Below are 22,175 nucleotides of genomic sequence, written 5' to 3'. Positions count from 1 at the left end.
GTCAAGGATCCTCTGCAGGGCAATCACCTCATAATACCTACGTATGGAAGGGACTCCCAATCCCCCAAACCTCTTTGAACATTGCAGTGTACGGAGGGCAAGGCAGGGCACCCCACCCTACCCCATATAAACCTTATGAACAGACTGTTGAAAGCCGAGAAGAAAGATCTGGGAAGCACTATAGGCACCATCTGAAGATAGAACAGAATTCTCGGCAGCACATTCATTTTCAGGATACTGACTCGACCCATCCACTAAAAGGTGGTGCGATCCCATTGCGAGAGATCTGCTTTAATTTTGTTAATTAGGAGAGCGAAGTTACATGTATATAATTGTGCATATTTGGCTGGAAGGTAAATACCTAAATATTTTAAGGACGAAGAGCACCATGTAAAAGCAAAGGATGCTTGCAGTTGGGAGCGCATCGCAGGGGGAATAGCAAGGGGGAAGATCTGATTTATTGTAGTCAATTTTAAAAGTTGGAGAGGGAGTGGAATTTCCATAGTTCCGGCATGATATTGGGAAGGGAGATCAGTGGAGCCAAGATGTAAAATAAAACGTCATCGGTATATGCCAAAAGTTTGTGTTCTGTCGACCCCACCTTGAGCCCCTTAATGTCAGGGTTGGATCGTATCCTATTGAGTAGCAGTTCCAGGATGAGGGCAAATATCAGGGGGGATAGGGGGCACCCCTGTCTCGTCCCTTATGGGGAAGGGGTCAGAAAGCTTCCCGTTCACTTTGACCCAGGCTTCTGGGGAACTGTAGAGGGAGCCTATCCACCGAAGCATGTTATGCCCCAGACCTAATCTAGATAATACCGCCTGGAGATAGGCCCAGTCCACCCTGTCAAAAACTTTTTCAGCATCTATGCATAACAGAAGACAGGTTGAACTGGGCCGCCGCAGGTCGGCCCAGTGAATTAGCTGAATAGCCCGAATAGTTATCCCTGGCCTCCCTGCCTATTATAAATCTTGTTTGATCCAGATTAGTTATCGTAGGTATGACGGGTTTAAGTCCATTGGCCAAAACTTTTGCTAATATTTTGGTGTCTGTATTGAATAACGAGATCGGCCTGTAGCTGCTGGGGATGGATGGATCCTTCCCATTATTCAGGAGGACCACAATAAGTGCTAGCAGTGCCTCCTTTGGGAGGGAAGTGCCCGACGCCAGTGCGTTAAAGTATGTGCACATGCGTTCAGATAAGAGGAGAAATTTTTGGCAATATGAATTAGTGAACCCATCTGGGCCGGGACTCTTTCCTAACGGAAGGTCTTGAATGACTGCCTCAATCTCTGTTACAGCCACAGGCTGATCAAGCTGCTCGCTGAGTGGTGCAGATACTTGGGGGGCTAACGCTTCTTCCAGATATTGTGATACAAGTTCTGCTTTTTGCAAGGATGTGTGGCCCGCTAGTGTGGCAGGGAACTGGTAAAGTTGGGTATAGCATTCCCTGAATGCGTCCATGATTTTAGAGGATATTACCGTTGGGAAACCCGCAGTGGTTTGTAATTTATGGGCATGGCCAGATATGCGTTGTCGTTAAGGGCCCTAGCCAGAAGTCTACCACACTTATTGCCAAACTCATAAAATTTATGAGACTTATCTCAGTCTATCCCTCGTCTGCTTTTCTAGCAAGTCGGATAGCTTGTCGGGAGCTTTTCCCTAAGGGACACTAGTTCCTCATACAGTAGGGGAGTCATTTGACGTTTGTGTTTAAGCTCTGCAGTGCGCAGCTGGGTTAGTATGGACTGGAGTTCCTCACTGCGTGCCTTTTTAAGTCTAGATCCCTGGGAGATAAGTTCGCTCCAAATTACGGCCTTATGACCCTCCCATACCCTCCCTTTGAGAAAGTCATGTGATACGTGACGCAACGCGTCAGGCAGGAATCGAAGGTGTCGAGCGTCACTTCCGGTCGCGGCCGAGACCGGAAGCATCGGTATTTACATCTGTTTTTCGTTATGTCAATGTAAGTGTGGATATTTTATTTAATAAAAGAGGCTTTTATGATACTACACATTGGCGGCCCCCTCCCTTGCTCTTTTATATATCCGGAGTGCTGTTAGTGGAAGATCATAGTCTGGGTCCCGGAGGCACACTGACAAGAGGTGGATGATTCCCCTACCCACTACTCTTTAAGCGGCATCTGGTCCTTTCAGGACCTTTCTTTGAGGTGAGAGGCTGGGGGGAAACGAGGGGTGCATGTTGAGCACTGAAGCCTAAAGAAGGAAATAGATTGCACATTATCCATTCACACTGCACAGTCTAATACTAGCTGTTTTGGACGGATTGCACAGTACTGGAGTGGACTTTGTTTCACACAATTCACTGGATTTATACTATATTTTACACACTGTTTTGTCTTGATTTTTTTTAAATTTAAATTTTTATATGCATAATTTTTCTGTGGTTTGCACCATTTGCATGGACTTATTTTTTGGATGCCATTTTTAGTAATTTGGTTGCACTTTATTACGGTTTCATATTCTCTTGCACCTTATTACGGATATTGTATGCACCTTTATTATCAGCATTATTTGCACATTTGTTTGCACTGTATTGCGTTATTTGCACAGTTGTTTGCACTGTATTGCGTTATTTGTACATTTGCTTGCACTGTATTGTGTTATTTATGACTATAAAATAGACACAGGTAGTTTCACCATAGATAGCGCCACATAAAATCCCCCCTTTATATTTTGTGTTTGAGTGTAGAGAGCACTTTATTATGTGAGCAGCTTTCTAAGAAAAATATTCTTTATTTGGTTCTGTCTGGCTAGGTTGTGCGCAACAGTATTTACTTACTTTTACCTCCCATACAGATGCCATCCCTGTCTCTCCCAGCATGTTCTCTTTAAAATATAGAGAAATGGTATCTGAGACCCGATGTTGTGCAACTGCATCATCCAGCAAGTTTTCGTTTATCGGCCATGTCCAATGGCGTACGTCTGGGGAAGAGGTTGCCAGGGAGAGAGAGAGAGATGGGTGCATGGTCGTCAGCGATCCGATCAATGCACTAGAGAGTGACTCAAAAAGCACTGGTCCACCATTAGGAGATCTATCTGCATATACACATTATGCGTGACGGAATAGTAGCTAAAGTATTTTACGGTTGGGTGGCGCACTCTCCAGCAGTCGACCAGGTGATTAGCGTGTAGTGTCTTGCGGAATCGTTGGAGAAAGGTGAGCAAGTGTGTTGAACGACCGGAGGAGGTGTCCATCTGTGGGTCAGGGCAGACATTAAAGTCACCCCCCACCACCAGTCTCCCCTTGCGAAAAGCAGATAGCGCATCTAACAATTTATCTAGGAATTCTAGTTGTCTGAAATTGGGGGCATAAAGCGCCAAAAGCGTGAGCTTACGGTTGAACAGAGTGCCTTTCAGGAAGACAAATCTGCCATTGGGATCTGCATAGTGGACTAGGGGAATGAAAGAGCAGTTTTTATGTAACACAACTGCCACCCCACCGGATTTAGGTCTGGGCAAATTACAGAGATACCATTGATTGCAGAGATGTGTGGAGAGGCGGGGGCCGGAGTCAGTCCTGAAATGAGTCTCCTGCAAGAGTATAAAATGTGCGCCCAGTCTTTTTGTCTCAAGCCACAACTTAGTGCATTTAGATGGGGAGCTCAGACCTTAGACATTATACGTTACGATCTTCAGGTCAGTCATAGTTGGTCATTGACAAGGACACCCCGTGAGCACAAGGATGCGGGGGAGAGACCTGCAGCATATTGATTTGATGAACCTAAAGTGCTAATGAGAAAAAACATGTAAGTATAGCCCGTATAGAAAAAAGGAGAAAAAGAAAAGTAGCACATTAATACAACACAAAGAACATAATGCCCCATGGGCCAGTAATCAGTACTAACGTTGACGGTGCAGAGGTCACCTCTCGGCCAGCCGGGCCCAAATGGTTCAGGTAACCCATGTACCGTGAACCTCCTTGGCCGAGGGGTATAACTCCCAGGAGTTCACCTATATGGGGGGGGGGGGGTGAGTGGGGAGACATCAGGAAGGGGCCCCACAGGACCTGCTCCAGTGCATGGACCCACCCTTAGTTCGGGTGTGGGTTTAAAATGTTTTTTTTTTTTTTAATTCTTTATTTCTTTGCAGATACAAAACATAGGTTATTAATAATAATGACATATATGGAACACTTTCTAAACACCACATGTTCTATTAAGCAACATCAAAAAGGAAACATCATAATGTATTCCTGCCAATTTTATAAACAAAACAATATCAATTCCCCATAGCGATCCTCTTCCCTCCCCTTCTCCCTTAAAAAAGGAGAAGAAGAAGAAAAAAAAAAAAAAGGGAAGGGGGGAACAGAAAGAGGACAGGGAAGAGGGAGAGGAGAGGTAAATCGACCCTACCCACCAAAGGGTAAGGTTCACATCACTCGACCAAGTCTAATCCTCAGGTTCCTCTCCAATCAACCTCCTCCCCTCCTCTGACTGTAAGAATATTTCCCAAGGAGCCCAAACTTGCACTATAGATTCCCTTTCCTCCGAAGGCATAGGGATCAATTTCTCCATGATCCCAATTTTCCTTACTTTGTTTAACCATTGCGAAATTCGAGGTGCCCCTGTTTCCTTCCAGCAAGTGGTGATGCAGCTTCTAGCTGCATTCACCAGATGACATAGCATTGAATTCTTGTATCTCTCTAGTGGGATATGTGTACATTGTAATAGAAAAAAGGCCGGATCTTCCATAACATAATATTCAGTAAATAGTTGAGAGATTTTCCGAACTTCTTCCCAAAACTGTCTAATTACTGGGCAATACCAAAAAATATGGGCAATAGTGCCTCTCTCCTTACCGCAGCTCCAACACCTGTCCAATGACTGAAAAAAAAGTATGCATTCGTGATGGAGTATAATACCAACGCATTAATACTTTATAATTTAATTCCTGTATCTTGATACATCTAGATGATTTAAAAGTTAAATGTATTATTCTCTGCCGTTGGGCCGGAGTGAAGGTTTGTCCAAGATCCCTTTCCCACTTATCTAAACTCATTATATTAATATCCTCTGAAGGTGAAATTAATAAGGCATATATCTTAATATGGGCAAGAGACTCCTTCTCCTCACAATATCCTTCAAACTTAGTAAGTGGCCGATCAAAATCCTCAGTCAGTCCCAAAGTATCCAAGAAATGTTTAACGTGTAACGCCTGCCAAAGGGGTAGTTCATATTGTCCTCCTGATTGCATTAACATTTCTATTGATGGCCATTTTTTAGACCTTAAGAAATGTGATGCCTGAAAACATCCCTTCTCCCTTAAATTCCTAAATACTCCTGGCCAGGTGGGAAGTGTGGATTCCCAAGGATAGGAAAATAAGGGAGACTTTGCTGTTGAGATTCTGGGGATCCGCACGGCTTTAGCTCCCATATGGAGCGTAGGTCCTATTAAAGGATGGGCTATTAATATAGGAGGTACAGCCGCGTAGCACCACATGGCTCTATCTAAAAGGATGGAGCTTACTTGTTGTTCCATAGCGACCCACCTTTTACTGTCTCTATGACGGCACCAATCAATAATTCTACCAAGCGGAGTAGCTTGGTAATATTTGTATAAATCCGGTGCCGCAATTCCATCCGCCTCTTTAGGCAGTATTAACAGCTTTCTATTAATCCTAAGACGCTTACTTGCCCATATAAAGTTTATAAAAATTGTTCGAATTTTACTAAAAAAGGCCAGTGGAATCCGGATCGGTAACGCCTGGAACAGATAGAGAAACTTAGGGACTATGTTCATTTTCAAAATATTGCTTCTCCCAAACCAGGAGTGTGAGGATTTACTCCATTCAACATTATACTAATTTCCCTTAATAAGGGTGGAAAATTTAATGCATATGCATCTGTTAAGTTAGGTGGGATCTGTATCCCTAGGTAATTCAGCGCCGTAGCTGTCCATTTAAACTTAAAATTATTCTCCAGATTTTTTTGAGTGGAACACTCCAGTGATATCCCCATCGCCTCTGACTTACTATAGTTTATTTTAAAATTAGACAGAGCTCCATAACGCTCTATTTCCCCCAATAAATTGGGTAGTGATATTTGTGGACTAGAAAGTGAAAATAATAAATTGTCTGCGTATGCTGAAAGTTTATATTCCTGATCCGCTAAGGGGATACCTTTAATATTGGGGTTTTGTCTAATTCTATTTAACAAAGGTTCCAGTGACAGCGCAAATAAAAGAGGCCACAAGGGACATCCCTGATGCGTCCCATTAGATATTGGGAAATTTTCTGAATTTATCCCATTAACCTTCACCAAAGCTTGTGGCTTTGAATATATCCCTGCTATCCAGTCCAACATTCGGTCCCCAAGGCCCATTTGTTTTAAAACTCCTAACATAAAGGGCCAATTGACCCCATCAAAGGCCTTTTCTGCATCTGTATTCACAAAGATACTCGGCAAATTCCTTTGGTTTGAATTAAATTCAAAACTTTAATTGTACTATCCCTAGCTTCGCATGTGGGGATAAACCCCACTTGGTCCAAACGAACCAACTGCGTCATAAACGGCTGTAGGCGAGATGCAAGTATCTTTATAGTCCGTGTTTAGTAATGATATTGGACGATAGCTACTACATATTGACTGATCCTTTCCTTCTTTTGGAATAAGTACAATATGTGCCCTCAATGCTTCTACAGGTGGAGGTGCAGCTTGTCCTTGTATGTTAAATGTTTTAACCATATAAGGGGCTAGTTGTAAATAAAAACTTTTAAAATATTGCAGAGTGAATCCATCTGGACCAGGAGCCCTTCCATGCCTCAACATCTTTATTGCCGAAGTTACCTCTTCTGTTGTTATTGGTAACTCGAGTTTTCTTCGCGCCGGAGATGGCAATCTCGCTAAATGTGAGGATTTGAGATATTATTCTAATGATGAAGAGGGATGGGAGGGTACCGGAAGATTATACAATGAAGTATAATATTGTCTGAATTCCTCTGCAATATCTTTCGGTATTGAAGATTTAAGATTTCCTTTTGTTCTGATATAGGGTATATATAAACGGAGTCGTTTTTTTTAATTTCCTTGCTAACACTTGACCACATTTATCTCCTGATTCATATATTACTCTCCTCTCTTGTTGTAAAATAGCCCTTGCCTTATACCGAAGGAGATCAGATAGTTGTCTTAAATGTGCTAATTCTATTCCTATATCCTTCTCCATTGACCTCTTAAGTTGTATCTCCATTTCCCTTATCCTTTCCAATAATCTACCCGTTTCCTCTTCTCTAGCTCTCTTTATTCGTGATCCATGTTTTATTAGAATTCCTCTAATTACTACTTTATGGGCTTCCCACACTGTCCCCATTTCAGTCTCCCCATTATCATTAATTTTAAAATACAAATCAATTTCTTTGACCACATCTTCTCGAATTTCAGGACATTGCAAAAGGCTTTCATTTAGTTTCCAGTTCCAATCCATCTTATGTGTAGCCTCCTTCAGAGAAATATTGATCATAACTGGCGCGTGGTCGGACCATGTTATATTTCCTATACATATGTCCTGTACTAAGGATAACGTTCGTTGAGATAGTAGGAAGTAATCGATGCGTGAATATCGTCGGTGGGGATTTGAAAAAAATGTATAACCCCTCTCATCTGCATGGAAAGCCCTCCATACATCGACCAATTGAAGTTTGTCTAATTTGCGAAGGATATTTGGCCGAGGGGTATAACTCCCAGGAGTTCACCTATATGGGGGGGGGGGGTGTGAGTGGGGAGACATCAGGAAGGGGCCCCACGGGACCTGCTCCAGGTGCATGGACCCACCATGGGTTTGAAATGTTAACAGCAGCAAAAACAGTCCCAACAAAAGCAACAAAGAAAAAGGTAAGGACCTTGTCAAAAATTAACTCGTTAGGACAAACATGGAGTAAAAAAAAAAGGGGGGGGAACCCAGAGTTCTCTAAAGCTGGGTTTGATAGTGTGCAGGTGAGGGGGAAGGCGGTTCTTGCCTAGCGGTGCCAGCGGGATCATCCCGGTGCTTCTTGCAGCGCCTGAGACGGGCCTGTCACCACAGCTCCAAACAGGCCAGTGTTGGGATGGCTGTTGATGTGCGCCAGTCAAGGCTGTCCACCATAGTTAGGCCCAGGCCAGAGAGAAAGTGGGGCAAGTACGATTTATTCCGTAAAGTGACTTGCTGGCCTCCTTTAGTGACAAAGACTGAAGGGGAATCCCCAACGGTAGACCAGGTGAGCATCTTGCAGAGCTTCCAGCAATGGCTTAAGAGTCCTTCGTTGCATCAGCGTGCGTCTGGATAGGTCAGGGAATAGAGACAGCTTGGCCCCATCAAAGTCCACGTAGAAAACCCCTCTAACATGGTACAGGATGCGTTCCTTTAGGGTATACTTATGCAACTTGCAAATAATGGTTTATCTGGATCATCGGGGGGGGCTGAGGGCTCTATGTGGTCAGGTGCCTCCCTGCCCAGGATCTGTGTGAATATCCCTTAAAGGGTAGGTATAATGTCTCTGGGTCCTGTGGCTTCTGGCAGGTCTCGTATACATATATTAACCCTGCGGCTCCTATTTTCCACATCATCAAGTTGGTCTAATAGGGAGTCAATACATTAATCTTGTGTGGGGAGATTTCTTGTGCCTCTCCCAGTCACCCTGGCGGCTTGGGCTGCTGAAGAAATCCTGTGAGGAGGGTAGAGGCGGTGATGGAGGTAGATGGTGTAGTGAAGGGATTGGGGATGCCTCTTGTGCGGCCTGAGAGCACTCACCCGGCGCCATCTTGGATACAGCCTCGCGCTCTCGGCTCCCGCAGGCGAAATATGCCCCCAACTAGCTGGAACGTTAAGGGGTCCTCCGGGGATGGCTTCCTCCGCCCTGGCATCTTGTGAGGATCTCGTCCTAGGGCTGTATGCAGCGCTGTGTGGAGCGGATCAGACGGAGCTCACCGCTCACACGTCCGCTCTCTTCCATGTCTCGGCCAGCCCCCCCCCCCCCCCCCTCAGGATTTCTATTTAATGTCCATAAAGCTATTTATACAGCATTAGCAGAGATCAATTGCACCTACATTTATTGTGTAGCACTACAACCTTGGGCACCACCTGGGTCAGCTGCGGGCATCCCAACAACCGGGGAGGTCATTGGTTGATTAGGAATATATCTGGCGCTTGGATAATATCCTTGTTTGCTTTTCTCCATGAGCACTGGGTTCACGTTAGCTGAGTCTGAGTGAAGGAGAAAAACTGAGCGAGAAGAGAATTACTGGAATACCAAGTCAGCAGCAGTGTACAAAAGTGTATAAAGATCAGTCTTTCTTCCTGTGACCTGTAATGTACAATTTATAAGCCATTTTTATTAACATTGTAATTGCATAAGGAGCTGGGTGGGGGTGGAGCTATGGGTTGGTTGTAGAGTTGGCTCGATTTTTTCACTAAAGGCCCTGCACCGCCTTATTTTCTGTCATTTTGTATTTCACAAACCCAATTTACCTGAATTCCTCTTCCTGTGTCTTGTAAAGTCCGATTAGGAAATTATTTTCTCTTACAATGTAAGTGCATAGGGATCTGGGTGAGGGGGTGGAGCTTTGAGTTTTGGGGTTGGTTAGTTTTTATCAATACAGGCCCTGCACAGGCTCTCTTATTTTTTTATTTAAGTAAAATTCCAGAAAACTTTGGCAAACCAGCAGCAAGGTTACCTGTATTTGGTAAAGGTTAACTGTAATGTAAGTTGCATATGAATTTCCTGGTGATCCTTTGCAGCAAAATCTCAAACAATTACCTTAGTAATTTCTGAGTTAGAATTTTGAATATTACTTAACCCAGGTAGTATAGATATTATTCACATAAGCACTACTGACAAAGAAAAAAAATCAAAATTCAAGACAACAGAAACAGTTTATTCTTTTTGATCCCTTTTGCAAACCCCCCCCAAAAAAAACGTTAGAATCATGGAACAGCTTTTAATATATTTAGAATTTATCGCACATTAAATATGCAAGCAACTGACTGTCCACTGTGCTTCTTACCAGCATCCATTTAACAACTAAAAATGGGATCATTGCACAATGTATAAACTACTGTATAAATCTAATATTTTATTCATTCACCAGCTTCATTTCACTGGTTTGAATTTTCAATATTCCAGCAGGAAGCCTCAAGTTGAAAGTCACATTCTCTGCAAGAACTTAGGCACTTTGATGCAACAAAAAGGCTGGTTTGCAATAGTTCAACCAACGTGCCAGGAATGGTGTTTTCCATCTTCAACATTAACTATTTTGTAGTACATGGAATAATTTCCTGCTGAACTAGTACCACTTTATTGTTTTCCGCAGGTTACAATCTATGTATGCTTTTAGAAGGATTCCAGGCTGATAAAAAATCAAGTCAGATGGGACGTGGATCATTCTTTGCTCTGCAAGAGGAAAAAATACTTAACATGAATATTCTTTCTATGCAATTACATCACAAGAGGGAAGTGATCTATATAGCTGCAAGTCTGCAGTTCAGCAAAAGTCCAATCAGAAATTCTCAATATAAACCAAAACAGATCACTTTGCACTACTTATCCCAGGTCACACCCTGGAATTGAAATTTTCCCACATTTTGTCATGTTGCAACCAAAGACGTAAATGTATTTTATGTGGTAGACCAACACAAAGTGGCACATAATTGTGAAGTGGATGGAAAATGATAAATGGTTTTCAATTTTTTTTTTACAAATAAATTTGAAAAGTGTGGCGTGCATATGTATTCAGCCCCCTCTACTCTGATACCCCTACCTAAAATCTACTGAAACCAATTGCCTTCAGAAGTTACCCAATTAGTAAATAGAGTCCACCTGTGTGTAATTTAATCTTAGTATAAAATACAGCTATTCTGTGAATCCTTCAGAGGTCTGTTAAGCCCCATACACACTATCAGATTGTCTGCTGAGTTTTTCCTTCAGATTTACCAAAACCATATAATATGGAGGTCAAACCTTAGGCTTTTCAATGTGTATGCAATCAGGCAGGCCCTTCTACTACATGGTTTTGGTAAATCTGAAGGAAAAACTCAGCAGACAATCTGATAGTGTGTACGGGGCTTTAGAGAGCCTTAGTGAACAAAACGGCATCATGAAGGCCAAGGAACACACCAGACAGGTCAGGGATAAAGTTGCAGAGATGTTTAATCGCTTAAGGAGCGCCTCACACAGATGTACGTTGGCAAAATGCCATGGCTGGGCACAATCATGTACCTGTACGTTCCCTTTAAGTGCCCAGCCGTTGGTCGAGAACGCGCTGGCGCACTCGCGACCCAGTCCTGTGCTCCGTGACCTTGGCCCCCGTGGACCCGATCACCGCCGGTGTCCCGCGATCGGGTCACAGAGCTGAAGAACGAGGAGAGGTAAGTGTAAACAAACCTCTCCTCGTGCTTCCTACTGAGGCTGTCACTGACAATCAGTGATGTCAGACACCAAGCCACGCCCCCTACAGTTAAAAAAAAAAAAAACACACACTTAATCCCTACATTGCCCCCTAGTGGTTAACCCCTTCACTGCCAGTGACAGTTTTACTGTAATCAGTGCATTTTTAATTGCAGTGATTGCTGTATTAATGCCAATGGTCGCAAAAATGTGTCAAAATTGTCCGACATGTCCGCCATAATGTCTCAACCACAATAAAAATTGTGTTTTTTTTTTTACCCAAAATATGTAGAAGAACACATATCAGCCTAAACTGAGGAAATTTTTTTTCTTTTTGGGACATTTATTATAGCAAAAAATAAAAAATCTTGAATTTTTTTCAAAATTGTCGCTCTATTTTTGTTTATAGCGCAAAAAAAAAAAAAAAAAAAAAAAAAAAAACCACAGAGGTGATCAAATACCACCAAAAGAAAGCTCTATTTGTGGGGAAAAAAAAAAGGACACCAATTTTGTTTGGGAGCCACGTCGCACGACCGCGCAATTGTCAGTTAAAGCGACGCAGTGCCGAATCGCAAAAAAGGGCTTGGCCCTTTAGCTGGAAAATGGTCCAGGGCTTAAGTGGTTAAAGTAGGGTTGGGTTATAAAAAAAAAAAAAAATCCCAATCTTTGAACATCCCACAGAGTACTGTTCAATTCATCATCTGAAAAATGGAAAGGCGTTCACCGGCAGGGGTGTGGGTCGCAGGTGCATGTGTCGTCAAAATTGGTGTGCTGGGCCGTCACATTTGTTAACAAAAAGTGACGTCTGTGTCTTCGCCAGAGATTGAACACTGCAACGCCCATCTTAGTACACCCTGCAGTCACAAAGCAGTAGCGGACATCTTGTTACACCCAGCCGATATAGTTCACCAACTATATGGGCTGGGTGTAAAAAGATGTCCGCTGCAGCCTTCTGACTATAGGCTTTCTGCGGCTGAGTGCAGGGTGTACCAAGATGGGCATCTCCAAGTTTGAACTGTTATTGTCTCAACCATGCCAGCAATTGCCAATGCAATCAGTGCTGCATTTCAGTGCCAGCCATCAGTGCCACTGTCACATGGCATAGAAAAAAAAAATGTATCAGTATATCGGTGAGTACTTGAAAAAAGTATTGGTACTTGTACTCTCAAAAAAGCGGTATCGGTGCAACCCTACCAAGACCTGACCGTCCACCTAAACTGACAGGCCGGGCAAGGAGAGCATTAATCAGAGAAGCAGCCAAGAGGTCCATGGTAACTCTGGAGGAGTTGCAGAGATCCACAGCTCTGGTAGGAGAATCTGTCCACAGGACAATTAGTCATGCATTCCAAAAATCTGGCCTTTACGGAAAAGTGCAAGAAGAAAGTCATTGTTGAAAGGAAGCCATAAGTCCCAATTTTAGTGTGCGAGAAGCCATGCAGGAGACACAGCAAACGTGGAAGAAGGTGATCATCTTGGTCAGATAAGACCAAAATTGTACTTTTTGTCCTAAAAACAAAACGCTATGCAAGGCAGAAAACGAACGCTGCACATCACCCTAAAACAACCATCCCCAATGTGAAACATGGCGATGGCAGCATCATGTTGTAGGGATGCTTTTCTTCAGCAGGGACAGGGAAGCTGGCCAGAGTTTATGGAAAGATTGAGGGAGCCAAATACAGGGCAAGCTTAGAAAAAATAGGATTTTTTTGTACTCACCGTAAAATCCTTTTCTCTGTAACTCACTGACTGACACAGCTTCTTCTCTTTAGACCATTGGGTTGTTATGCCACCTTCAGGAGAAGACTAGGCATTACATGTTAACGTGATAATAAAACTAGAACTTTCGAGTTCCGCCCAAGGCGTGGTCCCTTAGGTAACAACCCCTCAGCATGCTACTGCAGCCTCAGTACATCAACAAGTATAACGTAAAGAAAAATATGAGGGGCGGGTGCTGTTTCAGTCTGAATTACAGAGAAAAGGATTTTACAGTGAGTACAAAAAAATCCTATTTTCTCTTATATTCACCAAATGACACAGCTTCTCTTTAGACCATTGGAACGTCCCCAAGCAGTACCAAAACAAGGGGTGGGAAAACAGCATAAAACGTCATCCACCATGGCATGTAGGAGCTAGTACAAACTTTACCCGCAAAAAAATAAATAAATAAAAAAAAAAAACAGTGTGTGGGAAAAACCACCACAAAAAAAAAAAAACCTCAACGGAGAAGCACTACCCTCAAGCCACACCAAAAACTGCGGTAACGAATGCAACAGTGCATTAACTTAAAGGTACTGCATTTTTACCCAAAAGAACAGGAAAAAAGGAAAAAATTGCATATGCAATTATATAACCGCCTGCAAAACTTTGCGGCTAAAACAGGCATCACCCGATGTACTGACATCTACCTTGTAAAACTTTGTAAACGTGTGGACAGATGACCAGGTTTGCCGCTTTACACACTTGACCTGGAAATGGTGGCCAACGAGACCTCCATGCCTTTCTGTAGACCAGCCACTGAAACAAACAGCGAGTCTGACTTCTGAAAGGGAGCAGTGGCAGACAAATACACCTTCAGTGCCAGAACCATGTCCAAAGCATGAAGGGCAACCTCCTTAGGATGTGTCGGCTTAGGACACAGAGATGGTAACGCAATGTCCTCATTGATGTGAAAACACTGAGACTATCTTTGGCAGGAAAAATCGGTTGCGGACGCAACACCACCTTATCCTGTGGATAACCAGATAGGGCGACTTGCAGGACAAGGCCGCCAGTTCCGAAACCCTCCTGGCCGATGTAATGACCACTAGAAAGACCACTTTTTGGGAAAGAGTCAACAGGGGAAACTCTCTGATATTTTTATAGTTTCTGAAGCGCTGATAATAACAGGTTCAGATGCCACAGGGGTAACGGTGGACGCCAGAGGGATTAAATGTCGCACCCTTTGAGCAAAAGTACTCACTATATAGAGCGAGATGCCAGGGGTCACTGAAAGGACAGCCAAAGCTGATATTTGTCCTTTAAGCACCATTAACGCCAATTTCTGGTCCACCCCTTGCTGAAGAAACCACAGCATCCTGGATATAGAAAAGGAGCGCGGATGGCATCTTTTCTCTTCACATATGGAGATGCAGGCCTTCCAGGTACGAAGATATATCTTCCGAGAAGATGTCCGTGCTCTCAACATAGTTGGGATCACCGAGTCCGACAGACCCCGGTTCCTAAACACCCGGCTCTCAATAGCCATGCCCTTAAAGCCAGCGATGGTAAAGCAGAATGGAGAATGGAGAATCAGACCTTTAGACAGAAGGTCCTCTCGCAACGGCAGTCACCAGGGAGAGTCTGCCATTAGGCGCACTAGGTCTGCGTACCAAGGACGCTGAGGCCAATCTGGGGCAACCAGTATTACTGGGATCCCCTTGGCTTCCACTCTGCGAAGCAGACGTGGTAACAGTTTCAGTGAAGGCGTCGATTAGCTGGTACTGATCCCACTGAGCCACCAGCGCGTCTGATGCATCTGCTAATGGATCTCTTGTCCTTGACACGAATCTCGGCACCTTCTGATTGAGACGGGAGGCCAGAAGATCCACATCTGGTGTGCCCAACCACAGGCACAGTAGCCTGAACACCTGCGGATGCAAACGCCCATTCTTCTGGGTCCAGCATCTGATGACTTCGATAGTCCCCTTGCCAGTTCTCCACACCTGGGATGTAAACAGCCGACAGGGTCAGAACATGTCACTTTGCCCACCGAAGTATGTGAGCGACCTCCCGTGCGGCAGCCGAGCTTCTTATTCCTCCTTGGTGATTGACGTATGCCACAGCAGTGGCGTTGCCTGACTGGATCTTGATCGGACGCCCTTGCAGTCTCATTGACCATGTGGAGAGGCATAGTCCAATCACTCTCAGTTCGAGCAGATTGATCGGTAACTTGGATTCCTCCATCGACCAGAGGCCCTGAGTCGACTGAACACCCATCACTCTGCTGTGATCACCGTTCATTTCAGAGGTAGGAACGACTTCCCGGACTGAAGCACTGGGGACCTCAGCCACCAGATCCCGACTAACTGGCTCACCTGGATCCAGTGACAACGGAGATCTGTCCTACTTTGTCAAGATCTCCTTCTGCAGGACTCTGGTGTGGAATTGGGCATATGGTACTGCTTCGAAGGAGTCCCAAGACTCGCACGCAGAAGCGCAGCGACGACGACTTGCGGTTCATCAGCAGTTTTACCACGGCTCTGAGAGTCTGCAGCTTGTCTGAAGGGAGAAACGCTCTCGCTTCCCTGGAGTCCAGCAGCAAGCCTAGGTACTTCAAACACTGAGTCGGTACTATCACCGACTTTTAGGTTCAACAGCCACCCAAATTCTTGCAGGGTCTGCATGGTGATCACCACATCCTCTTCTGAGGTGGAAGAAGCTCAGGAGGAGATCGTCTAGGTAACCCACGATCGCGATCCCACATTGCCGTAGCAACACCAACACAGGAGCCAATACCTTGGTAACGACTCGGGGGGCTGATACCAAACCAAAAGGGAGAGCCACAAACTGGTAGTGGGCTTCCCCGACTGCAATCGCAGAAACTTTTGATGCCGGAGGCATACGAGTATGTGCAGGTACGCATCCTGGATGTCTAAAGACACCAGGGAGTCCCCTTGTTGGAGTGCAGCGAATACTGAGCAAACTGATTCCATTCTGAACCTCTGCACTTTCACAAAGTGATTGAGAGCTTTTAGATCCAGCTGTAATGTGCAATAGAGAGCTTCTAATGGTGATAGTATTGAGATCCTTGGAAAACTTTACATCACTTTTGGGCGTGGAGACGTGGTGCTTTGCCTGGATAGAGTCATAAGCTCAAATGCAAACTGGATAACACCTGCACCTTGAAACAGGATATTGGAGCCGTCTGGTGGATCAGACAGTGAAAACAGCCGAGGTGGTGAGAATAGAGAGTTTCCCTGTATGCCAATATAGAATGTCACATGAGGCTTACTAGCCATTAATCAGAACAGCCCGATTCTCACCCTCCGTGCACACTTGTCTCCACCACTTCCACCCTTTTCCTCTCTCCCACCTTTGATGAACCTGAAATTCAGAAATTACAAGGACTTTCTATTTACCATGCAATGGCACTTAAGGAAGTCACAAGACTAAGAAAATATCCATACAAAATAGTTTATATATGGTCTGTCCTGGACACCTAGATAAACTAGTGCAATTGCTGGAGTGTATGGATGGATGGATGTGCAGCTGCATTGGGTCCTAAGGCAAAGTTGTCTTTTTAAAATTTGTGTGGCAGATTGTTTTTTCACTTAGGTCTCAATAATATTTCTTTTGGAATTATGATGGTGCATTTCTATAATAAATGTATCCAATTCAACCATGGTGTTCTGCTAGGTGACCTTTTTTGTAGGATTCCTTTCCTTTCTTTTGCATAGTCTGTGTTCTGGTCACATGGATTGCGCCATCTGAAGGCTCATATGGCAATTGGTTGAAACAGTATATGTATGACCTTTCAAACGTCTGTTTAAGCAGTTGATCCAGGCAAAATCAATTTTGAAATTTCTTTCTATTGTCACCTGGTGATCTGGCTGGTATGTCTTTTTCAAAATAGCAAGCTCTTCTCCAAATGTATGTTACAGAGCTGAGACAAATCATTTAATGCCAACAGGAGTGTTTACAATGATCATCTTTCATTTATGTAAAACCTATATCACAAAAGGAATAAAACAGTTTGCTGTAACTGCTCATAAAATGTTTGCTGGAGTTCTTCAATTTGTTAGTTTATCTAAATCCGCTAGTACATCTAACACTACTCTCCTCTGCACAGACTGACAATGCTGCTGTGCCATCTTTCATCCAGAGAGGGGGCACTGTAATATAGGTGTGTTAATGGCCAGATAATCTGGTGAAAAAAAGGCCACAAAAATAGGATTTTTATAACAGCTTACCTGTAAAATCCTTTTCTTGGAGCACATCATAGGACACAGAGCCTTAAGTATTTACTTAGTGGGTTATAGCTACCTTCAGGTGTTGACACTGGCACAACCAATACAGGAAGTTGACTCGCCTATATAACCCCTCCTCCTTTCAGAAGTACCTCAGTTTTTGTAGCCAAAAGCCCATTGTGTCAGACACAACAGTGTGGTGGTCCCATCCCTGGATTGGATAAAACAAGAAAACCTCCCTAAATGGCACTCTGACAGACCACCAACACATGAAATAGGACTAATAAAAAATTTTTTTTAAATACAAAAAGCCAAGACTACACAGACTAAAAACAGACAGCTAGCATCGGGACAATGTGCAATACAATACAAAACGATCAATAGAACATCACAAGAACACTTATGTTCTCATTAGGGTAGAAAACCACAATACCCGACACGTTTCCACTTTAGCTTGAAAACTAATCAGGGGTAGAGAGTAGAATGAGATGAAGTGTAATTAAAGCTCACGATAGAGCCATTCCTCAATAGGATATCATAAGATGCAGCTGGAAGCCAAAACAAGGTCCCTAGTGACCCATGCCCAGGAAGTAATTCACCACTCTGCAGAGTATACAGGCCTGTGTAAATTACAGGTTAAGAATCCAATCCTTATTAAGATGTGAGGGGTGGAAGTATAAGCTAAAGCCAACGTAGATCTGAGTCTCAAATGTGGCGCCCAGGAGGTCCCCTGTTTCTTGGAAACACCAGAAAGGAGGTCCTATTAAGCGTCACGCCTTGATCAGATGCAGTCCAGGCTACATCTATTGAGGAATGGCTCTATCATGAGCTTTAAATTACATTTCATCTCATTCTACTCTCTACCCCTGATGAAAGTTTTCAAGCAGAACTGGAAACGCATCGGGTATTGGGGTTTTCTACCCTAATGAGAGTGTTCTTGTGATGTTCTATTATTGCTTTGTATTGCACATTGTCCAGATGCAAGCCATCTGTTTTTAGTCTGCGTAGTCTTTACTTTTTGAATAAAAACATTTTATTAGTCCTATTTAATGCGTTGGTCTGTCAGAGTCCCATTTAGGGGGTTTTCTTGTTTTATCAGTTTTTGTAGCCAAGCAATATACTTAAACCCCATAAAAGAAGATTGGCAGGACCTGTGTCCTATGATGTACTCCAAGAAAAGGATTTTACAGGTAAGCCGTTATAAAAATCCTATTTTCTTTATCGTACATCATAGGACACAGAGCATTAAGTATTTACTTAGTGGGACATCCCATAGCAATGCTACTTGAGGGGAAGGAGACACAACCAGTAGGGCACCCCCAGATCTTGAGGACTTATACTGCTGCCTGCAGCACACTGCACCTGAAGGCGATATACTCAATCCTTACATTCTCTTGGTGAAATTTTGTGAATGTATGGACCGAAGACCAAGTTGCAGCCTTGCAGATCTGAGCAAAGGAGGCCTGGTGACGCACTGCCCAAGAAGCACTAACCACTCTGGTAAAGTGCGCCTCAACTTGAATAGGGGGAATCTTACCCCTTAAATCATAAGTTTGAATTTTAACTTGCCAAATCCACTTAGCAACAGTAGATTTCAACGCTGCCTGTCCTTTTTAAAGGCCCTCTGGCAGAATAAATAAGACATCAGTCTTACGAATCTGAGCAGTTTTCCTTAAATTGATTTTCACTGCTTTCACTACATCAAGACAGTGTAGTGAATTTTCTTCCCCGGAACAGGGTTTTGGGAAAAATGATGGCAGGACAATTTCTTCATTCAGATGAAAGCCTGAAACCACTTTTGGCGAAAAGCCTGGACGATGGCATAACACCATTCTGTCCTCAAGAATAATCAAATATGGCTCTTTACAAGAAAGAGCAGCCAATTCTGAAACCCTCCTTGCTGACGATATAGCAACCAAAAATATCTGCTTCCTAGTCAGAAGGACTAAGGGAACATGCTGTAATGGTTCAAATGGCGGTTTTTGTAACACTGACAAAACTAAATTCAAGTCCCAAGGGGTTAAAGGTGATTTAACTGGCGCATTAATACGCATCGCCCCTTGCATAAAACCCCGGACTAAAGAATGCGTAGAAAGCAGTCTTTGAAATAAAACTCATAAGGCTGAGACTTGGCCTTTAATAGTACTTAGGGCCAACTTCATCTCTACGCCCAATTGTAGAAAGGCAAGGATTCTGCCTATAATATATATATGTATAAATGTAAGCTTTCCAAACTCTATAATATACAGCTCTGGAAACTGGTTTCCTTGCATTGATTAGAGTTGAGATAACAGACCTGGAAAGCCCACGCTTCTTCAGAATGTGGGTTTCAATAGCCAAGCCGTTTAATTTAGCATTCGTAAAGTAGGATGGAATATCGGCTCCCGAGATAGCAGGTCTGGCCTTAGTGGGAGAGGCCAAGGACCCTCCACTGATATATTTACGATCTCTGCGTACCATGACCTTGTGGGCCATGCTGGTGTTACCAGAATTACCGGCTTTCTTTCCAGCTTGATCCTGCAAAGAAATCGAGGCAGCAACTGAATAAGGGGAAAAACGTAGATCAGTGAAAACTGATCCCACGGAGTTAACAGCGCATCTGTTTTCAGTAAGCGAGTGGATCCCTTGTTCTGGACACAAAGTTGACTAACTTCATGTTAGATCTTCTAGCGTCCAGATTCATGTCCGGAGTCCCCCCATCTTTGGCAAACAGCCTGAAACACTTCGGGGTGAAGAGACCATTCCCCTGGGAATAACTGCTGGTGACCTAGAGATAGTCCGCCTGTCAATTTTCTACTCCTGGAATGAAAACTGACGGTAGGGATGGGACATTCCTTTCTGCCCAAGTTAGGATATGGTTAAGCTCTCTCTGAACTGAGAGACTCTTGGTGCCCCCTTGGTGATTGATATAGGCCACAGCCGTGGTATTGGATTGAATCCAGACTGGACAATTCTTTAACCTGGAGGTACAGGTTTTCAGAGCCAGATAAACTGCCTGAATCTCTAGAATGTTGATGGGCAGGGCTCTTTCGAGTTTTGACCACTGTCTCTGGACAGTCGTTTCCTCTAGTACCGCTCCTCAGCCTGAGAGGCTGGCATCTGTAATTACTACTTTCCAGGTTATTGGTCTGAAGGATTTCCCCTTGAGCAAATTCTGGCTTTGTAACCAACTGAGGCTTTGAGACACTCTTGGGGACAGCCGCATTGGCAAGGCCAAAGCTTCTTGTTCCAAGCAGAGAGGATTCTGTTTTGCAACAGTCTTGAATGGAACTGAGCATAGGGGACTGCTTCGAAATGAAGCCACCATCTTTCCTAACAACCTTAAGCAAAGGTGAATTGAAGGATTTGCTTTTGACCTGACCAGCCGCACCAGCTCTTGTATGGAGCTGATCTTTGCTGGAGGCAAGAACACCCATTTCTGGGCTGTATCTATGATCATGCCTAAGTAATCCAGCCTTTTTACTGGTTTTAAAGGAAGACTTCTCTAGGTTGAGGATCCAACTGAGACTTTCTATTCAACTGGTTGTAATGCGTACGCTTTGCTTTAAACGAGTCACTGACTGGTCTATTAGCAATATATCGTCTAGGTACGCCATCACTGTTATGCCCTGTGCTCTCAACCTGGCTAGAGGTGGGGCCAGTATTTTTGTTTATACCCATGGTGCTGTGGCTAGCCCGAAGGGTAAGGTCGTGAACTGAAAGTGCAGCTGTTCCACATAGAATCGCAGAAACCTTTGGTGAGAAGGAAATATAGGAACATGCAGGTATGCATCACTAATTTTGATGGATGTCAGAAGTTCTCCACCCTGTAGGATGGAGACCACTGACCTGATCGACTCCATTAGAAATTAGCGCATTTTTAGGAACCAATTTAGACTTTTTAGATCCAGAATGGGCCTGACATCTCCATTCGGTTTTGGTACCGTAAACAGGTTTGAATAGAAACCTAAACCTTGTTCTTATGTGGGGATCTGTATGATTACCCCTTGAGTCAATAATCGGTCTAATGCTTGAAACAGGGATAGTCTTTTCCCTGGATCCTTGGGAACATTTGATCTCAGAAAGTGAGATGGTGGAAACTAAAGATAACCCCCTTGAACTTGACCGGGTCCACAGGACCTCTCCCCAGGAAACCTGACCCCTCATTTGTACGCAATATCCTGTGCAGAGTGCACTTCTATAACATCAAAGAATCCATCATGCGTGCTGCCAGCACTCAGGACTATTCTCTTCAACACTACCCCCATGATACTTCTACCTGACCTCTCACGCCAAACTTTAACCATGCGGAAAGCTCTGAAACCCCTCACACAACTATTGCAATCTCGCCAGTTAAAGTACCAGTGGCGTTTTCCCTTCCAGCTGCAGGTTCACCACAACAGCAAGACTGCCATCTTCCGCACTCGGAGACCTCCCCATGTTTTTTCAGCAAACTGGACTTGACTCATGTCTCTATCCCGGATTGGTCTTTCACACCCACCACCCCAGGACTGCCATTCCTTCCTCAGTGGCATAAAGCTGCAAACAGTGACCCGGATCCTTTTCACACAAAGATCCCAATGATTGATGTTCATTAGGCCAGCTGGTTGTTCATTCTCTTTTTTCGTGCAGGACTACCTCCTGCGTCGGCTCAGGATTCTCTGAGTTTAACCCTCACATGACTTAACTGCTGCTGTTCTCTTTATTGAATACCTTCCATAAGGTTGCTACTGTTAGAGGTTATTTTTATACAGAAGGACTTTGCCACATACCCACGTTTGGACTTTCCCATAGAAGATGCCAGGTTTTACAGTTCAGGACTGGAATGACTAACTCACAATACTATGAAGTGAACTTGCCTCTGTTCAGCAG

General features: G+C 43.9%; 1 protein-coding gene across 1 annotated transcript in view; it reads right to left on the bottom strand.

Moving 5' to 3' along the window:
* Window positions 1–9,850: 9,850 nt before the first annotated feature.
* The window catches only part of GRSF1 (G-rich RNA sequence binding factor 1), an 87,703-nt gene continuing 75,378 nt past the window's right edge, over window positions 9,851–22,175 (bottom strand). Inside the window, exon 10 of the mRNA XM_077476463.1 lies at window positions 9,851–10,386. The gene's annotated coding sequence lies outside the window, so the exon portion shown is untranslated. The remainder of the gene's footprint in view (window positions 10,387–22,175) is intronic.

The sequence above is a fragment of the Lithobates pipiens genome, unplaced genomic scaffold (assembly GCF_037356315.1).
Source record: "Lithobates pipiens isolate NorthernLeopardFrog02 unplaced genomic scaffold, aLitPip1_a1.2 Scaffold_13, whole genome shotgun sequence".
NCBI classification, from domain to species: Eukaryota; Metazoa; Chordata; class Amphibia; order Anura; family Ranidae; genus Lithobates; species Lithobates pipiens.
Note: the sequence above shows the minus strand (reverse complement) of the source record. Positions and strands in the feature narration are given on the sequence as shown.